Source organism: Felis catus, chromosome C1 (assembly GCF_018350175.1).
Source record: "Felis catus isolate Fca126 chromosome C1, F.catus_Fca126_mat1.0, whole genome shotgun sequence".
Lineage (NCBI taxonomy): Eukaryota > Metazoa > Chordata > Mammalia > Carnivora > Felidae > Felis > Felis catus.
The window spans coordinates 56,255,971-56,280,630 of NC_058375.1; the positions used below are offsets into that span (position 1 = coordinate 56,255,971).

Here is a 24,660-nt window from a genome sequence, read left to right on the forward strand (position 1 = left end):
AAAAAAAAAAAAAATCCAAATAATCCAATTAAAAAGGAGCAGAAGACATAAGCAGACATTTCTCCAAAGAAGATATCCAGATGGCCAATAGACACATGAAAAGATGCTCAATATTACTCATCATCAGGAAAATACAAATCAAAACCACAATGAGATATCACCTCATACCTATGAGAATGTCTGAAATAAAAAACACAAGAAACAACAAGTGCTGTCAAGGGTGTGGAGAAAAAGGAACCCTCCTGCACAGTTGGTGGGAAAGCAAACTGTTGCAGCTAATGTGGAAGACAGTATGGAGGTTCTTCAAAAAGTTAAAAATAAAATTACCATATGATCCAGTAATTCCACTATTGGGCATTTACCCAAAGAATACTAAAACACTAATTCAAAAAGATATATGCATCCCTATGTTTATTGCAGCATTATTTACAATTGCCAAATTATGGAAACAGCCCACGCATCCATCGACAGATGAATGGATAAAGATGCTAAATATATATTACACACATACAGTAGAACACCATTTCAGACATAAAAAAGAATGAAATCTTGACATTTGCAACATGGATGGATCTAGAGAGTATAATGCAAAGCAAAAGAAGTCAGTTAGAGAAAGACAAATACCATAGGATTTCACACATGTGTGGAACTTTTAAAAGCATTTATTTTGAGAGAGACAAAGAGAGTGAGCCAGGGAGGGGCAGAGAGAGAGGGAGAGAGAGAACCCCAAGCAAGCTTTGAGCTGACAGAAGGGAGCCTGACATGGGGCCCGATATCACAAACCATAAGATCATGACCTGGGCTGAAATCAAGAGTCCGATGCTTAACCGACTAAGCCACCCAGATGCCCCCATACATATGTGGAATTTAAGAAACAAAACAAATGAAGAAAAAAAGAGGTAAACCAAAAAACAGACTCTTAACTATAGAGAATAACATGATGGTCCCCAGAAGATAGGTGATGGGGGGTATGGGTGAAAGGTGTAGGGGATCAAGAGTACATTTATCTTGATGAGCACTGAGTCATGTGTAGAATTGTGGAATCATTATATTGTACACCTGAAACTAATATAACACTGTATGTTAACTATACTGGAATTAAAATTTAAAAATAAGTAAAAAATTTTAAAAATAATAAGACAGTGAAAAAAGAAGAATTGACTAGGCAAAGAAAGAAAAGTGTCAAAGGACCCCAAGCTAAATGACAGGATCCTGCTCCCCTGGATCCATGATCCCTTGTGGCAGCTGTGGGAATGTCCTCTACCTTCACTTCAAGTCAACTGTGACCAGCTACTCAGAAGAGTAGATGGCTCAGCAGCTGAAAGGGTATAGAGAAGAGTTGGGGAGAAGGCTGGCACATGTCTGCTCACAGCCTCTGCTAGCTGTACTCACCCACCCAGGCTGAGTTTTAACACTGTCTTTTCACTGGACTTTACATTCCATAGGGTACTAGCCTTGTCTGGCTTCTCCCCACTTGGGTTCTTAGTTCTTGCCACAGTGCCTGGCACATGGCTGAGGCTCAGTTGATATTTGTAGAATAACTGAATGAATGTTAGCTACCATTGTTGTTATTATCCCTGAAATGAAGACTCCTTTTTCTGTAGTGTAAACCCATGCTTACAGAGTTTGTGATCTGATAGAGAGATAGCTCAAATTCCCACATTCACAACTAGAGAAAATTGTCCCAAAGGCTATTCTATGAAATACAAATATGTTATAATGTCATAAGATAAATATCTGCCAAATAAAGACTCTTTGGTCAAACAAGATTAGAAAGGGCTATAAACCATATTTCTCCCTGCCTTGGGTCTCACAAAGTATATTAATTGACTAAAAGCTCTGAGAAGCCCTGCAACAAAAGAAATCTGCCCATCTTTGTTTAACCAACTGTCCATGGAACTATTTTCTCATATAACATGCATGAATATCTCTTGCTACACAATTATTTGGAAACTGCTGAATTACACTTGAGCTTTGCTGAAGGCAGGAGCTGTGTCTTGTCTATGTTGGTATCTTCTAGGTGCCTAGCAATGTTACACATGTAAATGTTGGTCAGTAAGTACACACTGATAGACTGTCCTCGCAATCCTCTATTTTTTTTTCTTATTTTTCTTAAGTTTCTTTACAAAAGAGCAAAGGCTTGACTGGAACTTAATGTTATTGCTGGTAAATCACAACGAATGTATTTCCCTCTTTGCCAGGATTAAACCAAGGCAATTTGTAATGATTTATTTATAAATGTAATGGAATCATAGGATCGATTCTACTTCAAGCTCTGTCACTCTCTAGCTCTGTGGCCTGAAGAAAGTTACCACTTTGGGGATGGCTTAAGAGCCCTTGATTTCTAGAATTCTACCTGCCAGATCCCATTCCTTCATAGTCTTCTACAACTCCAAAAATGGTGCCATCATCAGCCTATTATTCTCAAGCCAGAAACTTAGGTACCATTTTGGATTCCTGACTCCCACCTCCATCCAATCCACTAGCAATTCCTAGTGATTCTACCACCCAAGCACATTATATCTCAAAGCTATTCAGTTCTCCCATTTTCATTGTTCCCTGAATGGGGTCACTGAACATTGTCTCTTGTGGTAACTAGAACCACTTCAATGGTTGCTTGCTACTTTTTTTGTTCTGTCCCCCTATAATCTATCACAACATCAGCGAGAATGATCTTCTGAGGGGCGCCTGGGTGGCTCAGTCGGTTGAGCGGCCGACTTCGGCTCAGGTCATGATCTCACGGTCTGTGAGTTCGAGCCCTGCGTCGGGCTCTATGCTGACAGCTCGGAGCCTGGAGCCTGTTTCCGATTCTGTGTCTCCCTCTCTCTGACCCTCTCCCATTCATGCTCTCTCTCTGTCTCAAAAATAAATAAACGTTAAAACAAAAAAAAAGAATGATCTTCTGAGAATATAAATTAGATTATGGCACTCTTCTGCTCAAAAGGCCTTCAACCTTTCCACCGTATTTAGAAAACAACCCAAACTCCTCACTGTGGTCTGCATCTTTGCTAACCTTTTCTGCTGCTTGTCCATTCTCTCTTTGTTTGCTGCACCCCTAATATATGAGTTGTCTTCGATTTTCCCAGACGATCCCAGGTTGTGTCACCTCAGAATCTTCACACATACTTTACCTGCAACAGTGGCCCATCCACTCTTCATCCAGGCCTCTTTCTTATAGTTTCAGTGTCAGTCTAAATGGTACCTCCCCAGAAAGACCGAGTCTAACTCCTACCACATCATGCAAAGTTGGTCCCCCCAACTTCTCTATCTCTGTGCCTTGTTCATTTAGAGGAACACATGTCACTATCTGTTACTGTTTTATGTCTTTGCGTGTGTTGCCAATGGACTATAACCTCAGTGAGCCAGAGACCATGTCTGTTCCTTATCTCCCCTGTGCATAGCAGAATGACTACAGATACACAGGTTTTTTCTTTTCTTTTGTTTTTTTAATTAAAGAGCCTTCATTTTCTCAAACATGAATGAATATTCCTTGTCTTATCTTTGGTTGAGCCTTACCACATACCTTTAAACTTGCTCTAAAAAATAAATGGGGGAAACAAAATATTTATTGAGTTGCCATTACATGCAAAGCACTGAGCTAATAAATGTGATACATCTTAAAGGAGAAGGCAATCTGGTACAGTAGAGAGAGGAGCCTGGGCTTTGGAGTCAGAAAGACCTGGATACTGCCAGCCACCTGTTGACTGACTGATAGGACCTTCATGCCCTTCCTTGAGATGTGGCTCAAAGGACAAACCTGTCATCCTGCAGGGAACATCTGACAGAGACTCTTGCCCAAGGAAGACAGCCATAGCTTTCAAAACCCTCCTGAGCCCTAGGCAGACAATGCAAACTGATCATGACACTCTGCTGCTAAGCTTGGCCTCTGCCTTATAATCCTTACCAGCTACTACCATTTGGTGAACACTCTAATGAGAGACAAAGCCTATTTTTTTTCTCTCTGCCCAGCCCTCGCTGGTCGTGCCCTGTGGTGAAGGAGACTCTGCTGCCCTTGAGCAGCCTTGCAACGGTCCTCTGGCTTCTCCACTCCCAGTACTAGCAGATGGCCCTGGAGAAGAATCCCTTCCCCTTAGCCTACCTGTGAGCCACCCCCCAGGATATTTTTTATTTTTTTATTAAAAAAAATTTTTTTTAGCATATATTTATTTTTGGGAGACAGAGCACCAGCGGTGGAAGGACAGAGAGAGAGAGGGAAACACAGAATCTGAAGCAGGCTCCAGGCTCCAAGCCGTCAGCACAGAGCCCGACGCAGGGCTCAAACCCACAAACTGTGAGATCATGACCTGAGCCAAAGTCAGATGCTTAACCGACTGAGTCACCCAGGTGCTCGCCCCCACCCAGATATTTTTGAATTGTTTCAGACTGTTATCTTTAACTTTCCCTTACCATTAATGCACTTTTTACAATGGGGTCTTAGCATGTCATAGAGTCTTTATGTTCCTCTATGCTAGTTCAAATGTCTATGTTTGATCCATGTGGAGATAAGCGACCATAGAATTATCTGGTATAGTAGGGAGAGCTCAAGATTTGGAATTAAGACAGGAGTCCTTGACTCAACCTTATTGTAAATCATCTCTTGTACTTCAGTTCTCTGCTTTGCCAAGTGCAGACACGGATATCTGTCCTTCCAACATTATGTAATGTTTCATATGTAACAGTAACGAAACATATAATGTTATAAGGTAACATAAATGAACAACATCTGAAAAGTTAAAACTCCAAAGTGTTTAATAGTAGTGTGTGGTTATTTCTTGATTCTGAAAAGAAATATCTCCCTCTTTTTTTCCAGGGTGGCTTAATAAATAGGGCAGCTTTTCAGAGAAGCAGCCATAGCATACATTCCATTATGCTAATGTACATTCAATTAGAATGTAAAATTCCAGCCACCAGCCTTGCGTTGTTAAGTGAGTTGCCACTTAGAAGGACCAGGAAGCAAATTAAATGTGCAGTATATGTATAAAGTATCACAATTGCCAACTCTCTACCGGATTGGAAACTGAGCTGCTCAGGTCCTCCTCTGTTTCTCATTCCTCAATTTAGAGGCTCCAGCTGGCACATTCATTCCATGTGCATAACACCAGTGACTTTCTCACCATCCCCGCCCAGACCCGTCTCATCTCAGACCCCAGCTAAGTGAATAGAGTTGATGAGTCGTGGACTTGGTCTCACCAGGAGAGGCATGGAGGTGGCTTGGTTGCAAAAAGAGAAGGATGCCTACTTCATTCTTACTGGAAAATATGCCTAAAAAACTTCCTCAAAAGTGTCTTTGCCAGTATACAGAAAAGAGTTTTTTTGGGGAAAAAAAAAGAATACTTTTTGGAATGTTATAAACAAAGAGGTAAAGTAGTAAGAATAGAATTGTACCCCCAAAACTAATATATAACACTGTATGCTAACTGAAATTAACATAAAAACTTAAAAGAAATAAGAATAGAAAACTGATGATGATGTTATATAGAGTACCTGCTATGCACCAGACACTGTGCCAATATCTGCATCTAGTCTTTTTTTTGTAAATTTTATTTATTTACTGAGAGAGAGAGAGAGAGAGAGAGAGAGAGAGAGAGAGAGAGAGAGAATGAATGAGAATCCCAAGCAGGCTCCACACTGCCAGCATGGAGCCCAATATGGGGCTTGAACTCAAGAACGGTGAGATCATGGCCTGAGCTGTAACCTAGAGTTAGACGCTTAACTGACTGAGCCACCCAAGTACCCCTACACCTAGTCTTTTTAAAATTTATTTTCAGGGGTGCCTACGCGTGGAGACTGCTTAGGATTCTCTCTCGCACCCTCTGCCCCTTCCCCGCTTGTGCTCACACTCATGTGTGCTCTCTCTCTAAAATAAAAATAATTACAAATGAAATAAAATTTCAAATAAAAAACGTATATGTACATGCTTTTAAAAGTTCATTTCCTTAGTGTTTTTAAAAATATTTATTTATCTATATTTTGAGAGAGAGCGAGAGAAAGCGCACAAGCAGGGGAAGGGCAGAGAGAGAGAGGGAGACAGAGAATGCCAAGCAGGCTCGACACTGTCAGTGCAGAGCCCAATGCGGGGCTCGATCTCACAAATAGTGAGATCAAAATCAAGTCGGGTGCTTGACCAAGTAAGCCACCCAGGTGCCCCAAAAGTTAATGATTTTTACAAAGCTTATTAAAGGAACATCAGCCGGCCTGCCATACTCATACCGTTTCAACAAATTGTTCCTGTCACCTGGAGACACTGCTTTGAAACTTTTAGCAGTTTCTTTGGTTATTTATCTCCACATTTATTAACAATATGCTTACACCACTATTTCTTTATTTGAGATACTATGTCTTGACTTCCTGCTGTGGAAGGTGAGGATTCAGTTCTCTTGTCCCCTCCTGGAGAACACATGCGCACATGCACACACACACACACACACACACTCACACACCACATGGACCACACACTTTGCTTCCCCCATCCTTTTGAAATATTCATATCATAATATCTGGTGACATCAAAATAACCAAGTAAATTTTATTTGCAGATGAGCCATCAGGCTCATTTTTCTTGTATGTTCTTTTTGGTTTTGTATCTGCCAACTTTTTTGAGCTTTTTCACTTTTGCTGTTTTATTTTTACATTTCTAAGTGCTTTTTTGGTTTTATGAATACTCCTTGGAAAAATAACCTGTTCTTAATTTGTGGCTGCAATGGAATGTCATTTGTCTACAAAGATATTAATAATAGTTTTTTTTTTCTGGTTTAAGTTGCTTCTCCCCACATTGTCTCCCTTTTCAAATCCCTCTTCCCTCACTTTTCTTTTTTTATGGTGTTTGTTAGTTTTGGTCTCCTTTGCTCAGGTTGGAGGCTTCCTTCAATTGTCTTCAATCGACCCTGGGCTGTTAGCACATATTTAAAAGCAGGACACTAAAAATAGCACATGGAGGTTTAGAGGGGCATGAACATGGCAGGCGTTGAACAGGCTTCATGGTAGGTGGGTCAGAACCAACAATGTCAGTATCCAGGTGCCTTTTCTCATGGGGGTGGACAGATTACTCCAAGAAGGTCCGTATAGTCTTTGACCTGGAGATGTTAAGCCTGCCTGCCAGCCTTCTGGATCCTAAAAGAAAAGGTGAAGGGGTCTCAGAATTCAATATTTGAATTTTCATCAAATTCCCCTATTTCAGTACATTGTCTCTGCCTTCCATCCGGGTGGCCCCCAATGCCAAGTCTCTTTCCAGAGAGTCAATCTCTTTCTTCTACTTCTAAGGAAGGTATAGCTGCAACTTTGCAAAGTAAGAGAGAGGGTCTAAATGTCAAACTGTGCTGTAAATAGATTTCCTTTTTTTTTTAATTTGAAATTTATTGTCAAATTGGTTTCCATACAACACCCAGTGCTCATCCCAACAGGTGCCCTCCTCAGTACTCCTCACCCACCCTCCCCTCCCTCCCACCCTCCATCAACCCTCAGTTTATTCTCAGTTTTTAAGAGTCTCTTATGTTTTGGCTCCCTCCCTCTCTAACCCTTTTTTTTTTCCTTCCCCTCTCCCATGGTCTTCTGTTAAGTTTCTCAGGATCCACATAAGAGTGAAAACATATGGTATCTGTCTTTCTCTGTATGACTTATTTCGCTTAGCATAACACTCTCCAGTTCCATCCACGTTCCTACAAAGGGCCATATTTCATTCTTTCTCATTGCCACATAGTACTCCATTGTGTATATAAACCACAATTTCTTCATTCATCAGTTGATGGACATTTAGGCTCTTTTCATAATTCGGCTATTATTGAAAGGGCTGCTATAAACATTGGGGTACAAGTGCCCCTATGCATCAGCACTCCTGTATTCCTTGGGTCAATTCCTAGCACTGCTATTGCTGGGTCATAGGGTAGGAAATAGATTTTCAATTAGTCCTCTGATTGTCAGCCACCACCTCTGCCTGCCCCCAAACACACACTTTCATGGATCCCCGGTGTGGCCAATTCTTGAGTCGCTGTGCAGCTGTGTGGTGCATATCAGCTCGCTTCGGGAAAATTACATGGATGGGTTAGGGTTCAATGTTCTGAGGCCTGCCAAGTCAGTCATCCTTTCTCCTTTTACTTCACAGCTTAAATCATTTTATTACTTTCTTTTCCTCTCCTGTTCTCTTTGTTCTTGTGGCTGTACATCTTTAAAATAAAAATCCTTTATTGTCTTTTTAATGGGGACTGGGGGGTTGGGGGAAAGACACATGTGTTCCATCTACCATTGTCAACCAGAAGAGAGAAAACAGCAATATAAAAAGTTGGGGAGCGCATATGACATGTATGTCTTGACAAAATGACACTGCCAGGGATCCAGAGCCAAAAGTAGAACTCAGGTTTCTCACATCATCTTTTTTTTAAATGCAATCCAAGTAGTACTATTTTCCAAATTTGTTAATAAGAAACAGTTCATGATAAGAATCAACATTATTGACTGCCTAGTACGATTAGATGTCCCAGTTTATTAGGGCGGCCATAACAAAGTACCACAGACTGGGGGCCTTAAACAACAGAAGTTTATTTTCTTACAGTTCTGGAGGCTGGAAGTCCAAGATCAAGGCATGAGTGCATATCCCTGGTGTTTCTCTCTCTTCTTTAAAAAAAATTTTTTTTAAACATTTATTCATTATTGAGAGACAGAGAGAGATAGAGCATGAGCATGGGAGAGGCAGAAAGAGAGGGAGACACAGAATCTGAAGCAGGCTCCAGGCCCTGAGCTGTCAGCACAGAGCCTGATGCGGGGCTCAAATTCACGAGCAGTGAGATCATGATCTGAGCCGAAGTCAGACGCCTAACTGACTGAGCCACCCAGGTGCCCCTTTCCCTCTTCTTATAAGGACCCCAGTCCTATTGGATTAGAGTCCCACTTATATGACCTCACTTAACCTTAATCACCTCTTTAAATACCTTCTCTCCAAATATAGTCAAATTTTGAGGTATGGGGGTTAGGAGTTCAACATACAAATTGGAGGCGGGGGACACAATTCAGTTCATAACATCAGACATTGTTCTAATTCACTTTATTTCGATTCCTTCACTTATTCCTCACAAGAAGCCAAGGGCTAAATACTATCATTATATATTGAGGAAACTGTTGTTCAGAGAATTTAAGTAACTAACTCTAAGGCTCTATAGCTAGAAAGGCATTGCATTAATTTTCTACGGCTGCTATAACACATTACCACACACTTGGTTGCTTAAAACCACACAGGTTTGTTATCTTACAGTTGTGTAGTTCACAAGTGTGAGATCTCACTGGGCTGAAATCAAGGTGTCAATAGGCTTCTTTCTTTTCTGGAGGCTCTAGAAAAAAAAAAAGTTTCCTCACCCTTTCCCATTTCTAGAGGCTGTCCACATTCATTAGCTCTTGGATTCTTCGTCCTCCTTAAAGACATAACTAGCAGGCCAAATTCTTTTCACACTGAATCACTCAGACCTTTTCTGTCTTCCTCTTATGAATTGAAGGACTCTTTGATTGTTTTGGGTTCACTTGGATAAAGCAAGATAACTCCCTACCTTAAGGTCTGCTGGTTAGCTATCTTAATTCCCCTTTGCCATGTAAGAATCATCTTATGTTGCTGCTATATTATATTTTACTTTAAACACTGGGACAGGGTTTGGCCTAATGGGAAGAGGACTGAAATCAGAATTGGGATATTGGCGTTGTTTTTGACAGTATTAGTTTGTAGTTACATCATCTTTGTCAAGATACGTTAGATCATATATGCTCTGAATCTTTTTATAGTGTATTCTATCTTTCTGTGGCAATGGTTCTCAACCACAGTGATCTGACAATATCTGGGACATTTGGGGTTGTCATGACCAGGGGAGGGGGAGGTGCTGTTGGTGTCTAGTGGAGAGAAGCCAGGATGCTGCTAAATGAAATACAATACACAGGATAGCTCCCAACAACAAAGAATTCTCTGGCTCCAAATCCCAGTGGTGCTGAGATTGAAAAACCCTTCCCACCCATTGTGTGGAAAACGGACTGTAGAGCTGCAAAAGAAGAAGATGGGGAATGAGTTAGGAGGCGATAGCCAAGGTCCAGCTAGAGATCATTGTGCTTTCGACTAATGTAGCAGCAATAGAAATAGAGAAGTGGGGGGATTTAAGGTCTATCTTGGAAATAGAAGTGTAGGGCCTTGAGATGGATTCTATGTGGGAAGTGAGGATGGTGTCAAGGATGATTGTCAAGTTGCTTTTATGACCTTCTGGATAGATGGAGATGGAGTTACTGAAATGGAGACTTCCAGAGGCATAATGGATGATGCTTAAACAGATCTTCTTTTATGTCGATTCCAATCTAAGTATATTAACTCATCAATCCTCATGACAACTCAGTGAGGTAAGTACCATTCACATACTCTTAATGAATGAAAATAAGGAGGTACAGAGAAGTCAAGTAACTTGCCAGGATCACCCAGCCAGTATTAAGCAGGTTTTGAAAGAATAATATCAAATTCCAGAGTCTGTGCTCTTAATCATCGCTTAATACCACCTTTTAGAAGAGCAGATCTGGGGAGAAAGATCAAATCTCTTCCCATGTCTTCATGTCCTTCACTCCTAAGATCAGAGTGCATACTCGATGACGTCAACACCCCTTTGCAGATGTACTCAACTTCTCTTTTCCTGTGATGCTTCCATTGTATACACAGGGCAACCCCTACCCAGGTTGAATCAATCAGCTGTATGCTTTTTCTGCTCTTGTACCTGAGATTTCAGGCATGGCTGGAGAAATTCACAGCACAGCAGGTCACCCCTTTATGTTTCTCTGGCCAGCACACTTTCTGTCCTACTCTCCATATGGCCTTATCCAGCCTCTCTCTGCTCACGTCTCCCCTCCATCGCTTACCCTGAACACTCAGTAGATATCCCTGTTCCCTATTTCACTAAGAAAATACAAGCACTGGGTTGACATTTCCTCATCTTCTAAGCACCCCCTAATTATAAATATATCCTTATTCCTACTCATTCTAGCCTCTTTCTTCCCATATTATTAGAAAGTACATCATTCTTCCTAATATAAATTTCACATGATTTCATTCATATATAGTATTTAAGAAATTCCATGACCAGATGAACATAGGGGAAGGGAAGGAAAAGTAAGATAAAAAAAGAGGAGGCAAACCATAAGAGACTCTTAAATACAGAAAACAAATTGAGGGTTGCTGGAGGGGAGGTGGGTGGGGGATGGGTTAAATGGGTGATGGGCATCAAGGAGGGCACTTGCTGGGATGAGCAGTGGGTGTTATAAGTAAGTGATAAAACACTAAATTCTACTCCTGAAATCATTATTATACTATATGTTAACTAACTTGGATTTAAATAAAATTTAAACGAACCTGGGTGGTTCAGTCAGTTGAGTGTCCAACTTTGGCTCCGGTCATGATCTCGTGGTTCATGGGTTCAAGCCCTGTGTCAGGCTCTGTGTTGACGGCTTAGAATCTGGAGCCTGCTTTGGGTTCTGTGTATTCCTCTTTCTCTGCCCCTTCCCCCTTTGTGCTCTGTCTCTCTGTCTCTCAAAAATAAATAAACATTTAAAAAATTAAATAAAATTTAAAAATAAAAAAAAGATCAATCCATCCCCTCATCTTGTGTTAGGGATTCAGCCTCCTCAGGGACCTCCTTCATGAATTATTCTAACGTTCTCCTGATAACTTCATCTTCTCTGACGTGTCCTGAACCTTTTCAGCACTTAAAGGCACTCAATGCTATGTTAGACATACATAAAGCACCACTCTGATCATGACTCGTGCTTAGTTGGCATCAGATATAGAAGAATAATATCCAGTGCACTCTGGTAAACCTGAATAGCAAACATTTCAGCTCTTTTGGGCACAAGATAGTCTTTAACTGTAAACTATGCCTTTATGATAATTTATAAACATAACTAAAAGGTACTGATTTCTTTTCCAGTGCCAGGACAACTGTTCAAGTCAAATTTTAAAGAAAATATCCAATCATATTTCGTTCCTAGGAAGAATCATTTCATAACCATAAGGAGAATGCATGCCCTTAAACTTAGATCCACTCTGCTGTTGTATTTCAACCTTCACCCCTCAGGGTCTGGTCAAATGTACGTGTGCAGGAGGTGAGATACAGAGGAAGAACAAAGGCTAATTCCACCTGTGAGCGATGGCGGAAAAGGGTCAGCCTCGTGTTTTTTAAGGAGTATGCATTCTTTCCTTCATTTACTCAGTCATTGAAAAAGGGTTATTGGGTTTCTGCTTTGAGCCAGGCACTGAGGAAAACAGATGCTAAACCCATCCTTAACCTTTAATGGAGATGCAGTGGCTTTAACAACAATCCTAACACAGGTCTCCAATCCCTTAGCTATGTTTCAAAGTTCAAAGAACTTTGAAAACGAAAATATTTTTCAGAAGCATGCAATACTTGTTCGACAGCAAACCTGACCAGATTGACCTTGCAGCCATTCATAGACTTTATTCCAATTATTGAAACATATGCCATGTATTCAGACATATCACTGAAGAATATTAATATGTTAGGTTTACAGCATGTTGCCTGAGACCCAATGTGGGCACTATGACTGTGAAAAGTCTGAAATGTCTCTGGCTGTAGGAGTTTCTATGTATGGAATACATGTATGTGTAAAGAGAGACTCACATGGGGAACAAAACTGTCGAGTACCCCTCTGAGTATCAAATACCATGCAAACCACTTTGTAGGTATCATCTTACTTAAACCTCAGGACAGTTTAGGGAGATAGGCATCACAGTCTCCATTTTACAGATGAGGACATTGGGCTTCCACTAGGTTACATAACTTGCATAAGGAAGGGGCTTAGCCAGGATTCAAACTCTTAACCGTTGATATATGTATGGTGATACCTGCACCAAACCACTCAGGAGTGAAGAAGGGGGAAAATTTGTATCTCTGAGTGGTTGCTCACTAACTCACCTTGTGTCATAAAAGACATGAAGCCATATAGGCTCATGTGTTTAAAGAGAGTCCTAGAGGGGCGTGCAGAGGAGGCCGACACACATATTGCTTCAGGGATTTAGGGAACACATCATATAAGAGGTGGAATTTGAGCTGATTCTTACAGTCAGAAATCATTTTACTTGTAAGCTGGTAAGCCTGTTTAGTCTTCTCTGCTTGATGGAAAACAGACACCTAGAATGGGTTCTGGCATCTGTTTTTATGTGAGCTTTCCCCCTGGATCCCTCCTTACTGTGCTCTGTGACAGGGCAGTGAGCTGGGGCTCATGGTTAAGCAGAGACCTGTTTCCTTCGGGGTTAGGAGTGGTCCTCTGGGCTTAGAGACTGCGTGGTGGGCCCGGCTGCATAGATTTTAAAGCTCAGCATCCAGGCCACTGGTCAAAGAAGTGACACTGGGGATCTCATAAAAATATATTTAGTTGAGCAAGAAGCTTATTTTTGTCCTGAGTGGTTGTATATCAAACTCCTTTCAGAGGTCTTGAAACAATGAAAATGGTTTGCCTTGGCTTTTTGAGGCTTATAAGGGCCTACCTTCCTATGGGACTTCCAGAACACTGGCCTTTGCCCCCTGGGGCAGGAAACATGCTTCTATCATGAGTTTCTCCCATGACACATCAGCTTTTCAACTGGAGGGAGCCTGCAAATTTGAAGGTTCAGTTCACAAGCTGGTACGGCAGAATGTCGTTAGCACGTCTATGTTACGATGGGGTGGTGGGGTGTAGAGAAAGGATGGTGTCTTCACACTAGGTGCTAAGGTGTTTAATTCGGAAAGGGAACAAGCAGAAAAACCATGACTGATCAGACTCAGGTTATAGTCACAGCTGAGAACTGGAAAATAGTACAATTGTACAGTCCCATTCTGTAGCGTCCCCATCCGGGGCTGAACAGGCTTGAAGTCAGGAATGCTGGCTTCTTCTAGATGTACCATTAAGGCTCTGTGACCATCCTATCTGCCTCTGTTCAATGGGGGCAAGGAGGTTCCTTCTAAGCTGATAAATCATTGTGTCTAAGTTTTTAATTTCACACTTAAAATATTTAAGTTATAAAGCTAAGGCAGGACATTTTTTTTTTCAGATAATGTATATCCACATAGTTGTCTGTGTTCAGACACAGACATTCACTCTCAGTCACTCCTGCGTAGTTTGGTGGATGTATCAGCATACATATACCAATGGATAAGCATTTGAATCCTGGCTAAGCCCCCTCCTTATGCAAGTTATTTAACCTAGTGGAAGCCCAATGTTCTGATCTGTAAAATGGAGAGTGCAATATCGATCTCCCAAAACTGTCCTGAAGTTTAATTAAGGTGATTCATATCAAGTGATTTGCAGAGTGTGGGGGGGAGGAAAGGGAGAGACTGAGAAGCAACTAGGGAGAGGATTTGTCAGAGGGTCGCCAAGTGTACCCGTTATAGGAGAATCAGTCTGTGAAGGGTTAAAGCGGGCTGCAAGCCTGGCTCTGAAATGACCATTCTCTGAGCAGCAGCCTGATGAATTTAATAAGCCCACCTTGTGACATGCCTGTTCTATCTACTAGGCTGGGGCAGAGTCAGCATCAGGTGTTTTGGCTGCCAGCCTAAGGATAATTATCACTTAGCCAATTATAGATTGGCCTCACTGTGTGCACCTGTAATGGAAAAATCACTAGGCTGTCTAGTTTCAGAGCTGACACTGAGTGGAACCTCATTTCACCTTTGGCTTTTCCTGTTCCCACTCCAGGTCTGTTCCATCTGGCAACAAATGCTGGTTAATAACAATATCTGAGAGCCAACATGGTGTCTTTGTGGATCAGCACTTTATCTCCTTGGGCCTGAGGCTTTGCAAGTATACCAGGCTCTGTCACAATTATGGGTGGGGTGTGATGGGATATCAAATTGGAAAGTGACTCTAAAGACAAAAGAATACGTATTGTTTCATTTAAAATTTCATTTAGAAATCATAAAACTATGTAAATAACACCATGCTGATTTAAACGCAGGGTCTGAGTAATGTTTGATTTGATTACAGAAGCAGCCCATCCATAAAGAAGCTTTTGAGACGCATCTATACTAATTTCCCAACATATATGGGTCACCTCCATGTGCTAGGATGGCACTAGAAGCAGGGATTGCCAAATTGAGCTGGATTTGCCCTCTGCACTCAAGGGGCTTATAACAGTAAGGGGAAATAGACATATAAAGAGATAATTATAACACAATGTGATGATTCCTTTTTTAGGTAGGGACAAAGTATGTTGGAAACACAAGAAAGAAACAATAGGTGGATATGGTGAAGTGTGTGTGTGTGTGTGTGTGTGTGTGTGTGTGTGTGTGTGTGTGTGTGTAACATGCAAGCCTTCCCTTTGTGAAGGTAAGGATACAGCTGAAACTTGAAAGTTAAGTACACACTTATTACATGACAAGTTTGGGAATGAAATCCTATAATTTCAGGCAAAAAATTGCCAAGCCATGGGATATATATTGTGGTAGTAGGTACAGAGGACAGGTTCATTCATTTGGCAAACAGTTAGTTATTCATCATGAGTATGTATGAGATACTGTGAGAAGGCTGTTTCCTAGTGGGGAACAAGAAGACATAGTCCTCTTCCTCATAGATTTCACCATTTGGTTGGGGAGATAGACCAAAAATAAGTCAACAAGTAAATAAAAATTGCAAAGTATACTCAAGTAAGTAAACAGATAATGTGGACATAAATCAATTCCATGAAGGAAACTTGAAATTTCAGGGCTAAAGCAGAATCATGGGGGAGATACTTGGAATAAGGTGTTAGCTGGTAGAGAAGGTCAAGTTTAAGCTGAGGCCAGAAGGATTAGGAGTCTACTTTGAGAAAAGTGGTCAGAGAGCACCCAGGAGAAAAGAACCATATGAATGAAGGACTTAGTTGGGGGGAGGGGAGAAATCTCTGAGTTGTAAGAACTGGGGGAAGACTACTGTGAAGGAGGCCATGAATGGGGTAATGAGAGAGGAGGAGCATAGCATCAGTGAGGTGGAAGGGGAGAACTTCATGCATTCCTACCCTCCACCACCTCCTGAGCTTATCTGCTCCCAGCTCACTTGGGTGGTTTCCCACACACTTAAAATAAAACCCAGAGTCCAATCAGGCCCCATTGACCTCTCCTGATCACTCCTTTCTTGCTGCCTCCTAGCACACTGTGCTTCTTGCTTTTTCTTGAGCTCTGCAAGCATATTTCCATATCAGAGATTGAGCTCTCCTCTTCCCTCTAATGGGAATGCTCTGCTCCCGGTCATTACCAAGATCCACTCCCTCAATTCGTTTCTACCTTTCCTCAAATTTCATCTCATCAGAGAGGCCTTACTTGACCATCCTAGCTAGAGTAGATACACTCCATCCCCTGACACTGTCTCTTTGCCCTGCTTTATTTTCTACAATATTTCATTAGCTCTACTAGTTTTTTAGTATACGTTTCCTTTTTTATCTGTTCATCTTTGGTGTCTTCTACTGGAATATAAATTTCATGAACTGAACATGTAAGACCAGGGCCGGCTTCATGGGTGTGAGACCTGTGCAGTCGAATAGGGACCCATCCTCGGAAGGTTTCTGTGCTTAGTTTAATCCTCTACTGTTGCAGTCTCAAAATTCATAATAATTTTATCCTTGAACTTGTGTGCTGTAAATAAGTCTAATGGGTCAATGGAGTATGCACAGAGTTGTGGATGAGCAGTGGAGATATTCTGGACAATAGTATATGTGTGTATTTGTGGTCCAGCAGCAATGCTCACACACACTCAGTGTGCATGTACACCATGGGGTGGTCCGGGGGCTTTGGGCCTTCAGGCTGTGTCTGTGGGCAAGATGAGGCTAATACTCATGGTGGTGACAGCAACCTCAGCAGCATAAGCAGCAGTATCCATGGTTGTAGGAGAGAGGAGAGACTCCACATGGAGGAACAACTCTAGAACACCTATTGGGAGACCAGCTTGCCTGTTCATCCCTGCAGCTTGCTCTTAAGGCTTTGCACAAATGTCATGCTTCAGCCTAAGCACCAGGATAGAAATTGCTGGTGCTCAGACAGTGAACTTTGTTGGCAAATAACTACAAAATAAAAGCATATACGTTAAACTTGTAATAAACTACATCAGAGAATTATTATAATTCTACAGAGTTTGTTATCCCTGGTTTGGAAAATTGCTACTATATTATAAATAAGTATTCACAAGCTTAGAAATAGAAATTAAATGTAAAAATTGTTGCACCTGACAGAAAAGAACACCATTTTTATATGAAGCTTCAGATGAACCAATTATTAACAAGGAAGATAATTTTAAAATCAATTTTTCCTTCTAGTTGAAGATACGGTGATAGAATATATAAACAGGCATTTTGAACTACATACAAACCATGAAGTCACTTTACATTTAAAGAAAGTCAGAGGAAACATTAAAATTCCATTGTGTAAATTAAAATTAAATGTAGATTCACACAGAACTCATTTCTGTATGAAGAGTGAGACTTTTTGGAAAAATTGTTCCATAATAATCATCAGCTCTAAATGTAATTGAATTTATATTTCAAAATAATTTGCCTGAAATTTATCTTAATGTTGTCACAACTTATAACAGCTCCAGTAATAACTGCATCAGCAGAAAGATCCTTCTCAAAATTAAAAAAATTGAACATTATTTCCAGTCTTGCAGTGATCGATGTTTCTTCGATTTTATTTCTTGAAATGAAGCTGCTAAAAGTATACATTTTGACGACCTGATAAATTAATTTGCAGAAAAGCCAACCAGAAATCTTATGAACAATCAACATGTCATGGTGATATATTAAATTTGTTGTATTATATACAATTATGACACCAGACACATTATTTTTCAATATGGAAGTTATGTTGTTACTCATATATCACTATTACCCCAATATATGTCATAAAATAATTTTAAAGGAAAAAGTTGTGTATTTTAGTACCTTTAATAATATTTTTGTCCCGCTTTTTGATAAAGAGCCCCTCATTTTATTTTGCACTGGGCCTTACAAATTGTATAACCAACCTTGAGTCAGAATTCTAGCAAAAAACACAATGCAATTCCAATGGTTCAAGACACTTGAGTTATGGAAATGCAGAATGAGAAGGGTTAACTAATAGGGAATACTGAAAGGTTGATAGAGTAGCAGTGATAGGAAGATGTTAGCACGCTTAGAGCTATAGGAGAAGAGTGTTACAGATGCCAGTCAGAGCTGGGGCCATGGAGGGGGGTTGCCTAACAGGAATTGTGGTCCAGAGGGAAGCAGCCATAACCAGAACCCATGGGCCAAAACCCTGGGAGTGACGGGAAGAAATACCCTGATGTCTCTCACCTCTCCACTTCCAGTCTCTTGCTATACCTTCCATTGACAGAACCCTACCAAGAGCTAGAAGGCAGTTGGGGTGGGGCTGTCTCCTGGAGCACAGAGTAGGGCAGAGGGGAGCAGAGGAAGGATTGCTGTGTGTGTATGTGTGTGTGTTTGTGTGTGTGTGTGTGTGTGTGTGTGAGTGTTGCATATAGAGAACAAAGATTTTGTCCATTAAAAACACTGCCATAACCCAAAGCATCTAGAAAAGTGCCTGGTACATGGCGAGTGTTCAAAAAAATACCTGTTAGATGCATGGAAGAACAGACAACTCCATGTCTGATTTAGTAGTGCTAGTAGTTTCCTACGGATCTCGTGAATGATTTTCCTACTAATGTACCTCACTCCACTGGGCAAGATTTTCAGGAGGAACCTCTGAAGACTCAGATGTCAGGAGCCCACCATGCACACAGTTACCTTGTAAGGAAAGGATCCCAGAGGGCTTGGTTCTCCTCTGTATGAACCCCTATGGCCCAGGCAGTGCCCTTGCAGTAAACCCCACCCTGACACCTCAGCCATGGATGACTAGACCAGATCAGTGCATGAATATGCAGCAAGAAGTCCTCTGCCTTGGAGGGGGCCTGGCAGGCTGTCTGCCCCATAGGAGCAGGCCATACTGAGAGAGAAGTCATCCAAATCCTCCTTTTGGGAGTGAGTGAGCAAAGGGGATGTTGAAAAGTGGATCTTATCTTACTGTTTCATGCCCCACACTAAGAAATTGGGCAGAGAAAGACACTAACATTTGTGAGAAACTACTATGTGCCAGATATTTTGTAGTTGTGAGAAGCTACAATGGCCATGTCATGTCATGTCATGTCATGTCATATCCAGGGTGTCACAAGTGTAAGGACAAAAAGCCAACAGGCTAAGCAAAGCAGAGTAAAAGGACACAAAGGATTTTGTGATGTTATCATGGAGCTGCTAAGCCGATTCTAGCAATCACCTATCTCAAATTTATTGTTACGTGAAAAACAAAAGCAAACACAAACCTGTATTTGTTTCAGCTGATATTAGTTGGATATTGTGTTACTAGCAGCATTCCTAATGTATATGGCAGTCACAGTCCCAAGATATAACCCTTTATATATCTCTCTACTTTTTCTTTGGCTTTTATCTGCCACTGGCACTCATGGGCACTGCCTCATTCCGCTGGGAGCTCTCGCAGCTGATGAATTTATAGATCTCCTATATGGAATTCTATCTTCTATACTAGTATCTTGGGGTTGGAGGAAACACCTATTAAATGTTTAAGACTACATTAAAATTTTATGACTCTATTTTCCTGCAGTGAACTCATCTTTCTATCATAATTCTTAGAGTGGTAACCCAGTTTTATTTTTTCTAAGTTTATTTATTTCGAGAGAGAGAACATGAGCAGGGGAGGGACGGAGAGAGAGAGGGAGAGAGAGAGAGAATTTTAACAGATTCTGCACTGTCAGTGCAGAGCCTGACATAGGGCTCGAACTCGCAAACAGTGAGATCATGACCTGATCAGAAACCAAGAGTCAGAAGCTTAATCACCCGAGCCACCCAGGCACCCTGGTAACTTAGTTTTAGCTCTGTGTGTGTGTGTGTGTGTGTGTGTGTGTGTGTGTGTGTGTTTAATTCCTAGAACAACAGGCATTTAGCCTACTGTTTTGTTTCTAGATTTATGAAGGACAATACAGTGGGAAATTTGCAGCCTAAATCTTAACAGTGGGGCGAGTTGAGATAGGAACACAAAGGACACAAGCAGTCAATGTAACACTTTTAAATAGGCATTTTGTTAATGTGAAGTTGTTTGAAGCTATCCTTGGAAGCAGGAGATAAAGTAAGACAGTAGAAAGCCAATGAAGGCTGAGGAATGAGGAAAGGGTCTCCTAATGAAAGCTGAATGGCCATGTTTTGTCTCTAGTGGTCAAAGAAAGTTAGCTATTACATTACACCCTATGAAATTACTGATATTTAATTTTTAAATCTATTTTGTCTAAGATAATTATAGTCTCAACTATCAACAACCTAATTTTCAAAAAAGGAGGAATAATTTCTTACACTAGTTACATACTACTCTGCACTTATTACGTAAGAAACACATTTTCTGGATAAAAATATGGATAAATTACAAAAACAGTCACATATACATGTTGGATATCATATCTATACATGTCCTTTTTGATTCGTAGAGTTTTCATATCTCTGCTTATACTACCCATCTGTTCCTGCATGCTGTTTACTTTATCCATTAGAGCTTTTACTGTATTAATCATAGTTGTTTTAAATTCCTAATCCGACCATTCCAACATCCCTGACATTTCTGAGTCTGGTTCTGATGCTTGATTTATCTCTTCAAACTGTGTCTTTTGACTTTTAGTATGTCTTGTAATTTTTTTCTGAATAGCAGAACATGATGCACCAGGTAAAAGGAACTGCTGTAGGTTGGGCTTTAGTAATGTGATGGTGAAGCGTGGGGGGAGGGGAGTGTTTGATAGTCCTCCGCTTGGGTTTCAGCCTTCTAGGGAGCCTGTTCTTCTAGACTGAGAACTTTGCATGCGCTTCTCAGTATCCCCACCCCACACTCTGGATGCAGCAGGGTGGCTAGAGTCTGCTGGAGTTGGGTATTTCCCTTCCCCAGGTTGGTTTGGCTCTGAAAAACCTAAATAGTTTAAGCCCTGGTAAAATAGTTTCCCCTGAGGGCAGGCCTTGTTAAGAAAAGAATGTTCTGGCATATTTCTAAAATGGTTCCTTTATCCCTCCTCCTGAAGGAAGGGAACACAAGTGGATTTTTCTCCAATATCCAATGTGAGGGCCGAATCAAGATCCTGGAGGTAAAACTCACAAAAGTATGGGGTCCTCTCTATGACTGGGTCTCCTGGAGGCTTTATCGGTCAGACCTGGCCACACAGAGTCTCCAGCAATTCCTCAATCATAGCTTAGGTTTCACTACCCCACAACTGGTTTCCTACAGAGGTTTCTGTTCTGGGGTTTCTGCTCTGGTAACTTGTGATTCTCCGTATCTACCTGTCTATTTCTCTGATCTGGGAGACAACAGTTTGCCATGTGGCCTCACATTTCTAGTGGATCCAAGAAATGCTATTGATTTTTCAGTCTGTTTGGCTTTTTACTTGTTAGGATGGAGTGACAACTTCTAAGCTCCTTGGATGTTGAACCAGAAACCAGAAATTGCCATATTCTTTTGTAACCTGATTTTTTCCCCTTACAATACACTGTGAGCATATTTGATATCAGTAAATATATTTTCGATAGTTTGATTCACACTGCATTGAATGGATAGATTGTAACTGATTTGAGACCAAGTATAACATGATGGTTATACTCTGAAGTCAGAGTGCCTAGATTCAGATCCACCTTTGCTACTGATGAACTGAATGACTGTGAGCTAACTGGTTCACCTCCCTATGTCTCACTTGCTTCATCTGCAAAATAGCGATAATACCAGTACCTGTGTCACAGGGTTCTTGGAAAAATTAGATGAGTTAGTATGTGTGCAGAGCTTTTAGAGTAGTGCCTGGCACATAGCACCTCTGGGAATGCGTTAGAAGCTATTATTATCTCATCCTCTGTTGTTGGACATCCTAGTTATTTCCAGTATTTCACTATGATAAAAAAAATCCTGAAATGTCTCTGAGATCAAAATCTTCGTGCACATCCTTAATTCTATCATTAGCATACATATCAACTTAGGACTCTGTTTTGGCTGCAAATGACCAAAAAATCCAACCCAAATTAACTTAAGAAAAATGAATAAGTAAATAGACAGTTATAGACTTTAATAAATAAATAAAAGTATCAGCTCATAAAACTGCAAAGTCCAGGGCTAGACGTGGTGCTGCTTGGTTCAGGTACTGAATCATCTCTAGCAGGACCAGTGCCTTTCCACTCCTTACCCTTGCTTTTTTCCATATTAGATTTATTCTTGGACTTCACATGGTGACATAAGGGTTCCAAGCCAAGTCCTCCTGTATTCCAGTCCAGCAAGGAAGGAAGGAAGGAAGGAAGGAAGGAAGGAAGGGAGGAAGGAAGGAAGGAAGGAAGGAAGGAAAGAAGGAAGGAAAGAAGGGTAGGAGGGAGGAAGGGAGGGAGGGGGAGGGGGAAGGAAAAAAGTTTCTCAGAACTGGATAAAAGTCCTGGGCCTACCTGACTCCTAAGGGTTAGATTGAGTCATTAACTCATCTCTCAATCTATGACTATGCCTGGATGGGTGGAAAGCATTGAATGGCTCAGCCCTGGAGTTAGAGAGATATGGACATAACCCAAATCACATGAAAGGATAATGGGAAAGGATGACCTCACAAAGGAATTTAAAATACAAAAAACAACAACAACCACAACAACAAAGAAAGAAAAAGAAAAAAGATAGGAAAAGAAAATAACATTAAAGAAAAGGGGAAAGGATGCTGGGTGGCCAAGAAAAAAATAAAGAGATGCCTCTACTGGTTACTTTCTCAGATCGGGTATTTCCCTGTGAAAAAAACAATGTGCATTTTTAAGACTTCTGATACATTTTGCCAGTTTTATTCCTTTAGAAAGTTTGTACCAGTCTGCTTTTTCACTAACATTTCTGGCACTATATCCAACGCTGGTATTGTCATAAGAAAATTATTTGTCAATCTGATAGGCCAAAACTAAGTATATAATATGTGACATATTAATACATAAAATATACAACTATCTCACTTTAACTGTTAGTTTGGATTGTTTTGTCAGAGCTGTGTCTGCATCTATCATGTGGGCTGTAGGAATAGCAACAACCAAGAAAACTCTCAGAGGACCCAAAGGTCCTGATGCCAGCCTGGAATCCAGAGATCAGGGCTCTCTGGGCCTGACTCAGATCTCAGGCAAGATCCTACAAGAGTCACCTTTTTTCTTAGAGCTACATTTCCTCATCTGGAAAGTGAAGGCTTTGTACTGTGTCAACATTCTGGGGGGATTCCAGAAAAGTAATGAAACGAACTGATAAATTTATCTCCTTGGCCTTACTTATCCTTACTGAAAACAAACAAGCAAACACACATTAAAAGGTGGGGACCAAGAGAAGAAGCCAGAGAAATAAGATGCCCATATAATCTTTAAACTCAGTACTTAAGCCTTGAAGAAACGAATGTTATATAACACTTCTGGACAAAGTAACAGAGCAGCCAACTGTACTCAGGCAACAGGAACAAGCTAATTTAATATCAGCCTGTCCTTGGCGGCTATTTTTGCACCAGATAATGTCCTATTTGACTTTGTCTTGACTAGGCACCTGCCTCTAACTACTTCCCTTTGAGAAACAGAATCTGGTGGGGTGGCAGGGCGGGGTGGGGGCACCTGGGTGGCTCAGTTGGCTAAGCGTCTGACTTCTGCTCAGGTCATGACCTCACAGTTTGTGAGTTCCAGCCCCAAGTCAGGCTCTGTGCTGACAGCTCGGAGCCTGAAACCTGCTTCTGATTCTGTCTCCCTCTCTCTCTGTCCCTCCACCGCTCGTGCTCTGTCTCTCTCTCAAAAATAAATAAACACTAAAAAATTAAAAAAAAAGAAATAGAATCTGAAAGAAGGAACAGGGAACATAGTAGTAGCACAGTAACTGTTGTTTATTCACTGAATGAATATTTATGGAGCACATATTTATTCAGCGCTCACAGTGTTCCAGACACTGGGTTTGGGACCTGTGTATGGACCAGACATAGCCTTTCCTCTCCCAGTGGGTGACAGATATCTAAACAAATACTCATTAAATGGATTATTTTAGCTACTGTGATAGAAGTCTTAATTAGATATTGTGGGAAAACAGGAGAAAGCATTTAATTCTGCAAGAAGACTTAAGAAAGGCAGAGAAGAGCTGAACCTGGTTCTGTTTCCAAAGGCAGAGGTGGAAAGATATGCCCATAGAGGGAACAGCAAGAGCAAAGGTGCCTGGAGGGGCTGCAGGTCCAAAATGCTGGTGTGAGGGGGCATGATATACATCACAGAGGTGGGCACAGGAAAAAAAAAGGCACTTTAAACCATGTTAAAAGTATGTTTGAATTTACCTTGTAGCAAGGACTGTGCAAGGGTTCTAAGGAGTGGAGTGCTATGGGCAGATTCACATTTTAAAGTTTTTTTTTTAATGTTTATTTTTGAGAGAGAGAGAGAGAGAGAGAGACAGAGCATGAGAGGGGGAGGGGCAGAGAGAGAGGGAGACACAGAATCTGAAGCAGGCTCCAGGCTCCGAGCTGTCAGCATAGAGTCCTATGCGGGGGTCGGACTCACTAACCGTGAGACCATGACCTGAGCCGAAGACGGACGCTCAACTGACCGAGCCACCCAGGCGCCCCATCACATCTTAGAAAGACCATGCCATCATCCGTGTGAAA

The 24,660-nt window shown here is 41.1% G+C and overlaps 1 long non-coding RNA gene across 1 annotated transcript in view; it reads right to left on the bottom strand.

Annotated features, from left to right (window-relative positions):
- Nucleotides 1-6,570: 6,570 nt before the first annotated feature.
- Nucleotides 6,571-24,660, bottom strand: part of LOC123379654 — a 59,501-nt gene continuing 41,411 nt past the window's right edge. Inside the window, exon 3 of the long non-coding RNA XR_006584377.1 lies at nucleotides 6,571-7,110. This is a non-coding gene — a long non-coding RNA (uncharacterized LOC123379654). The remainder of the gene's footprint in view (nucleotides 7,111-24,660) is intronic.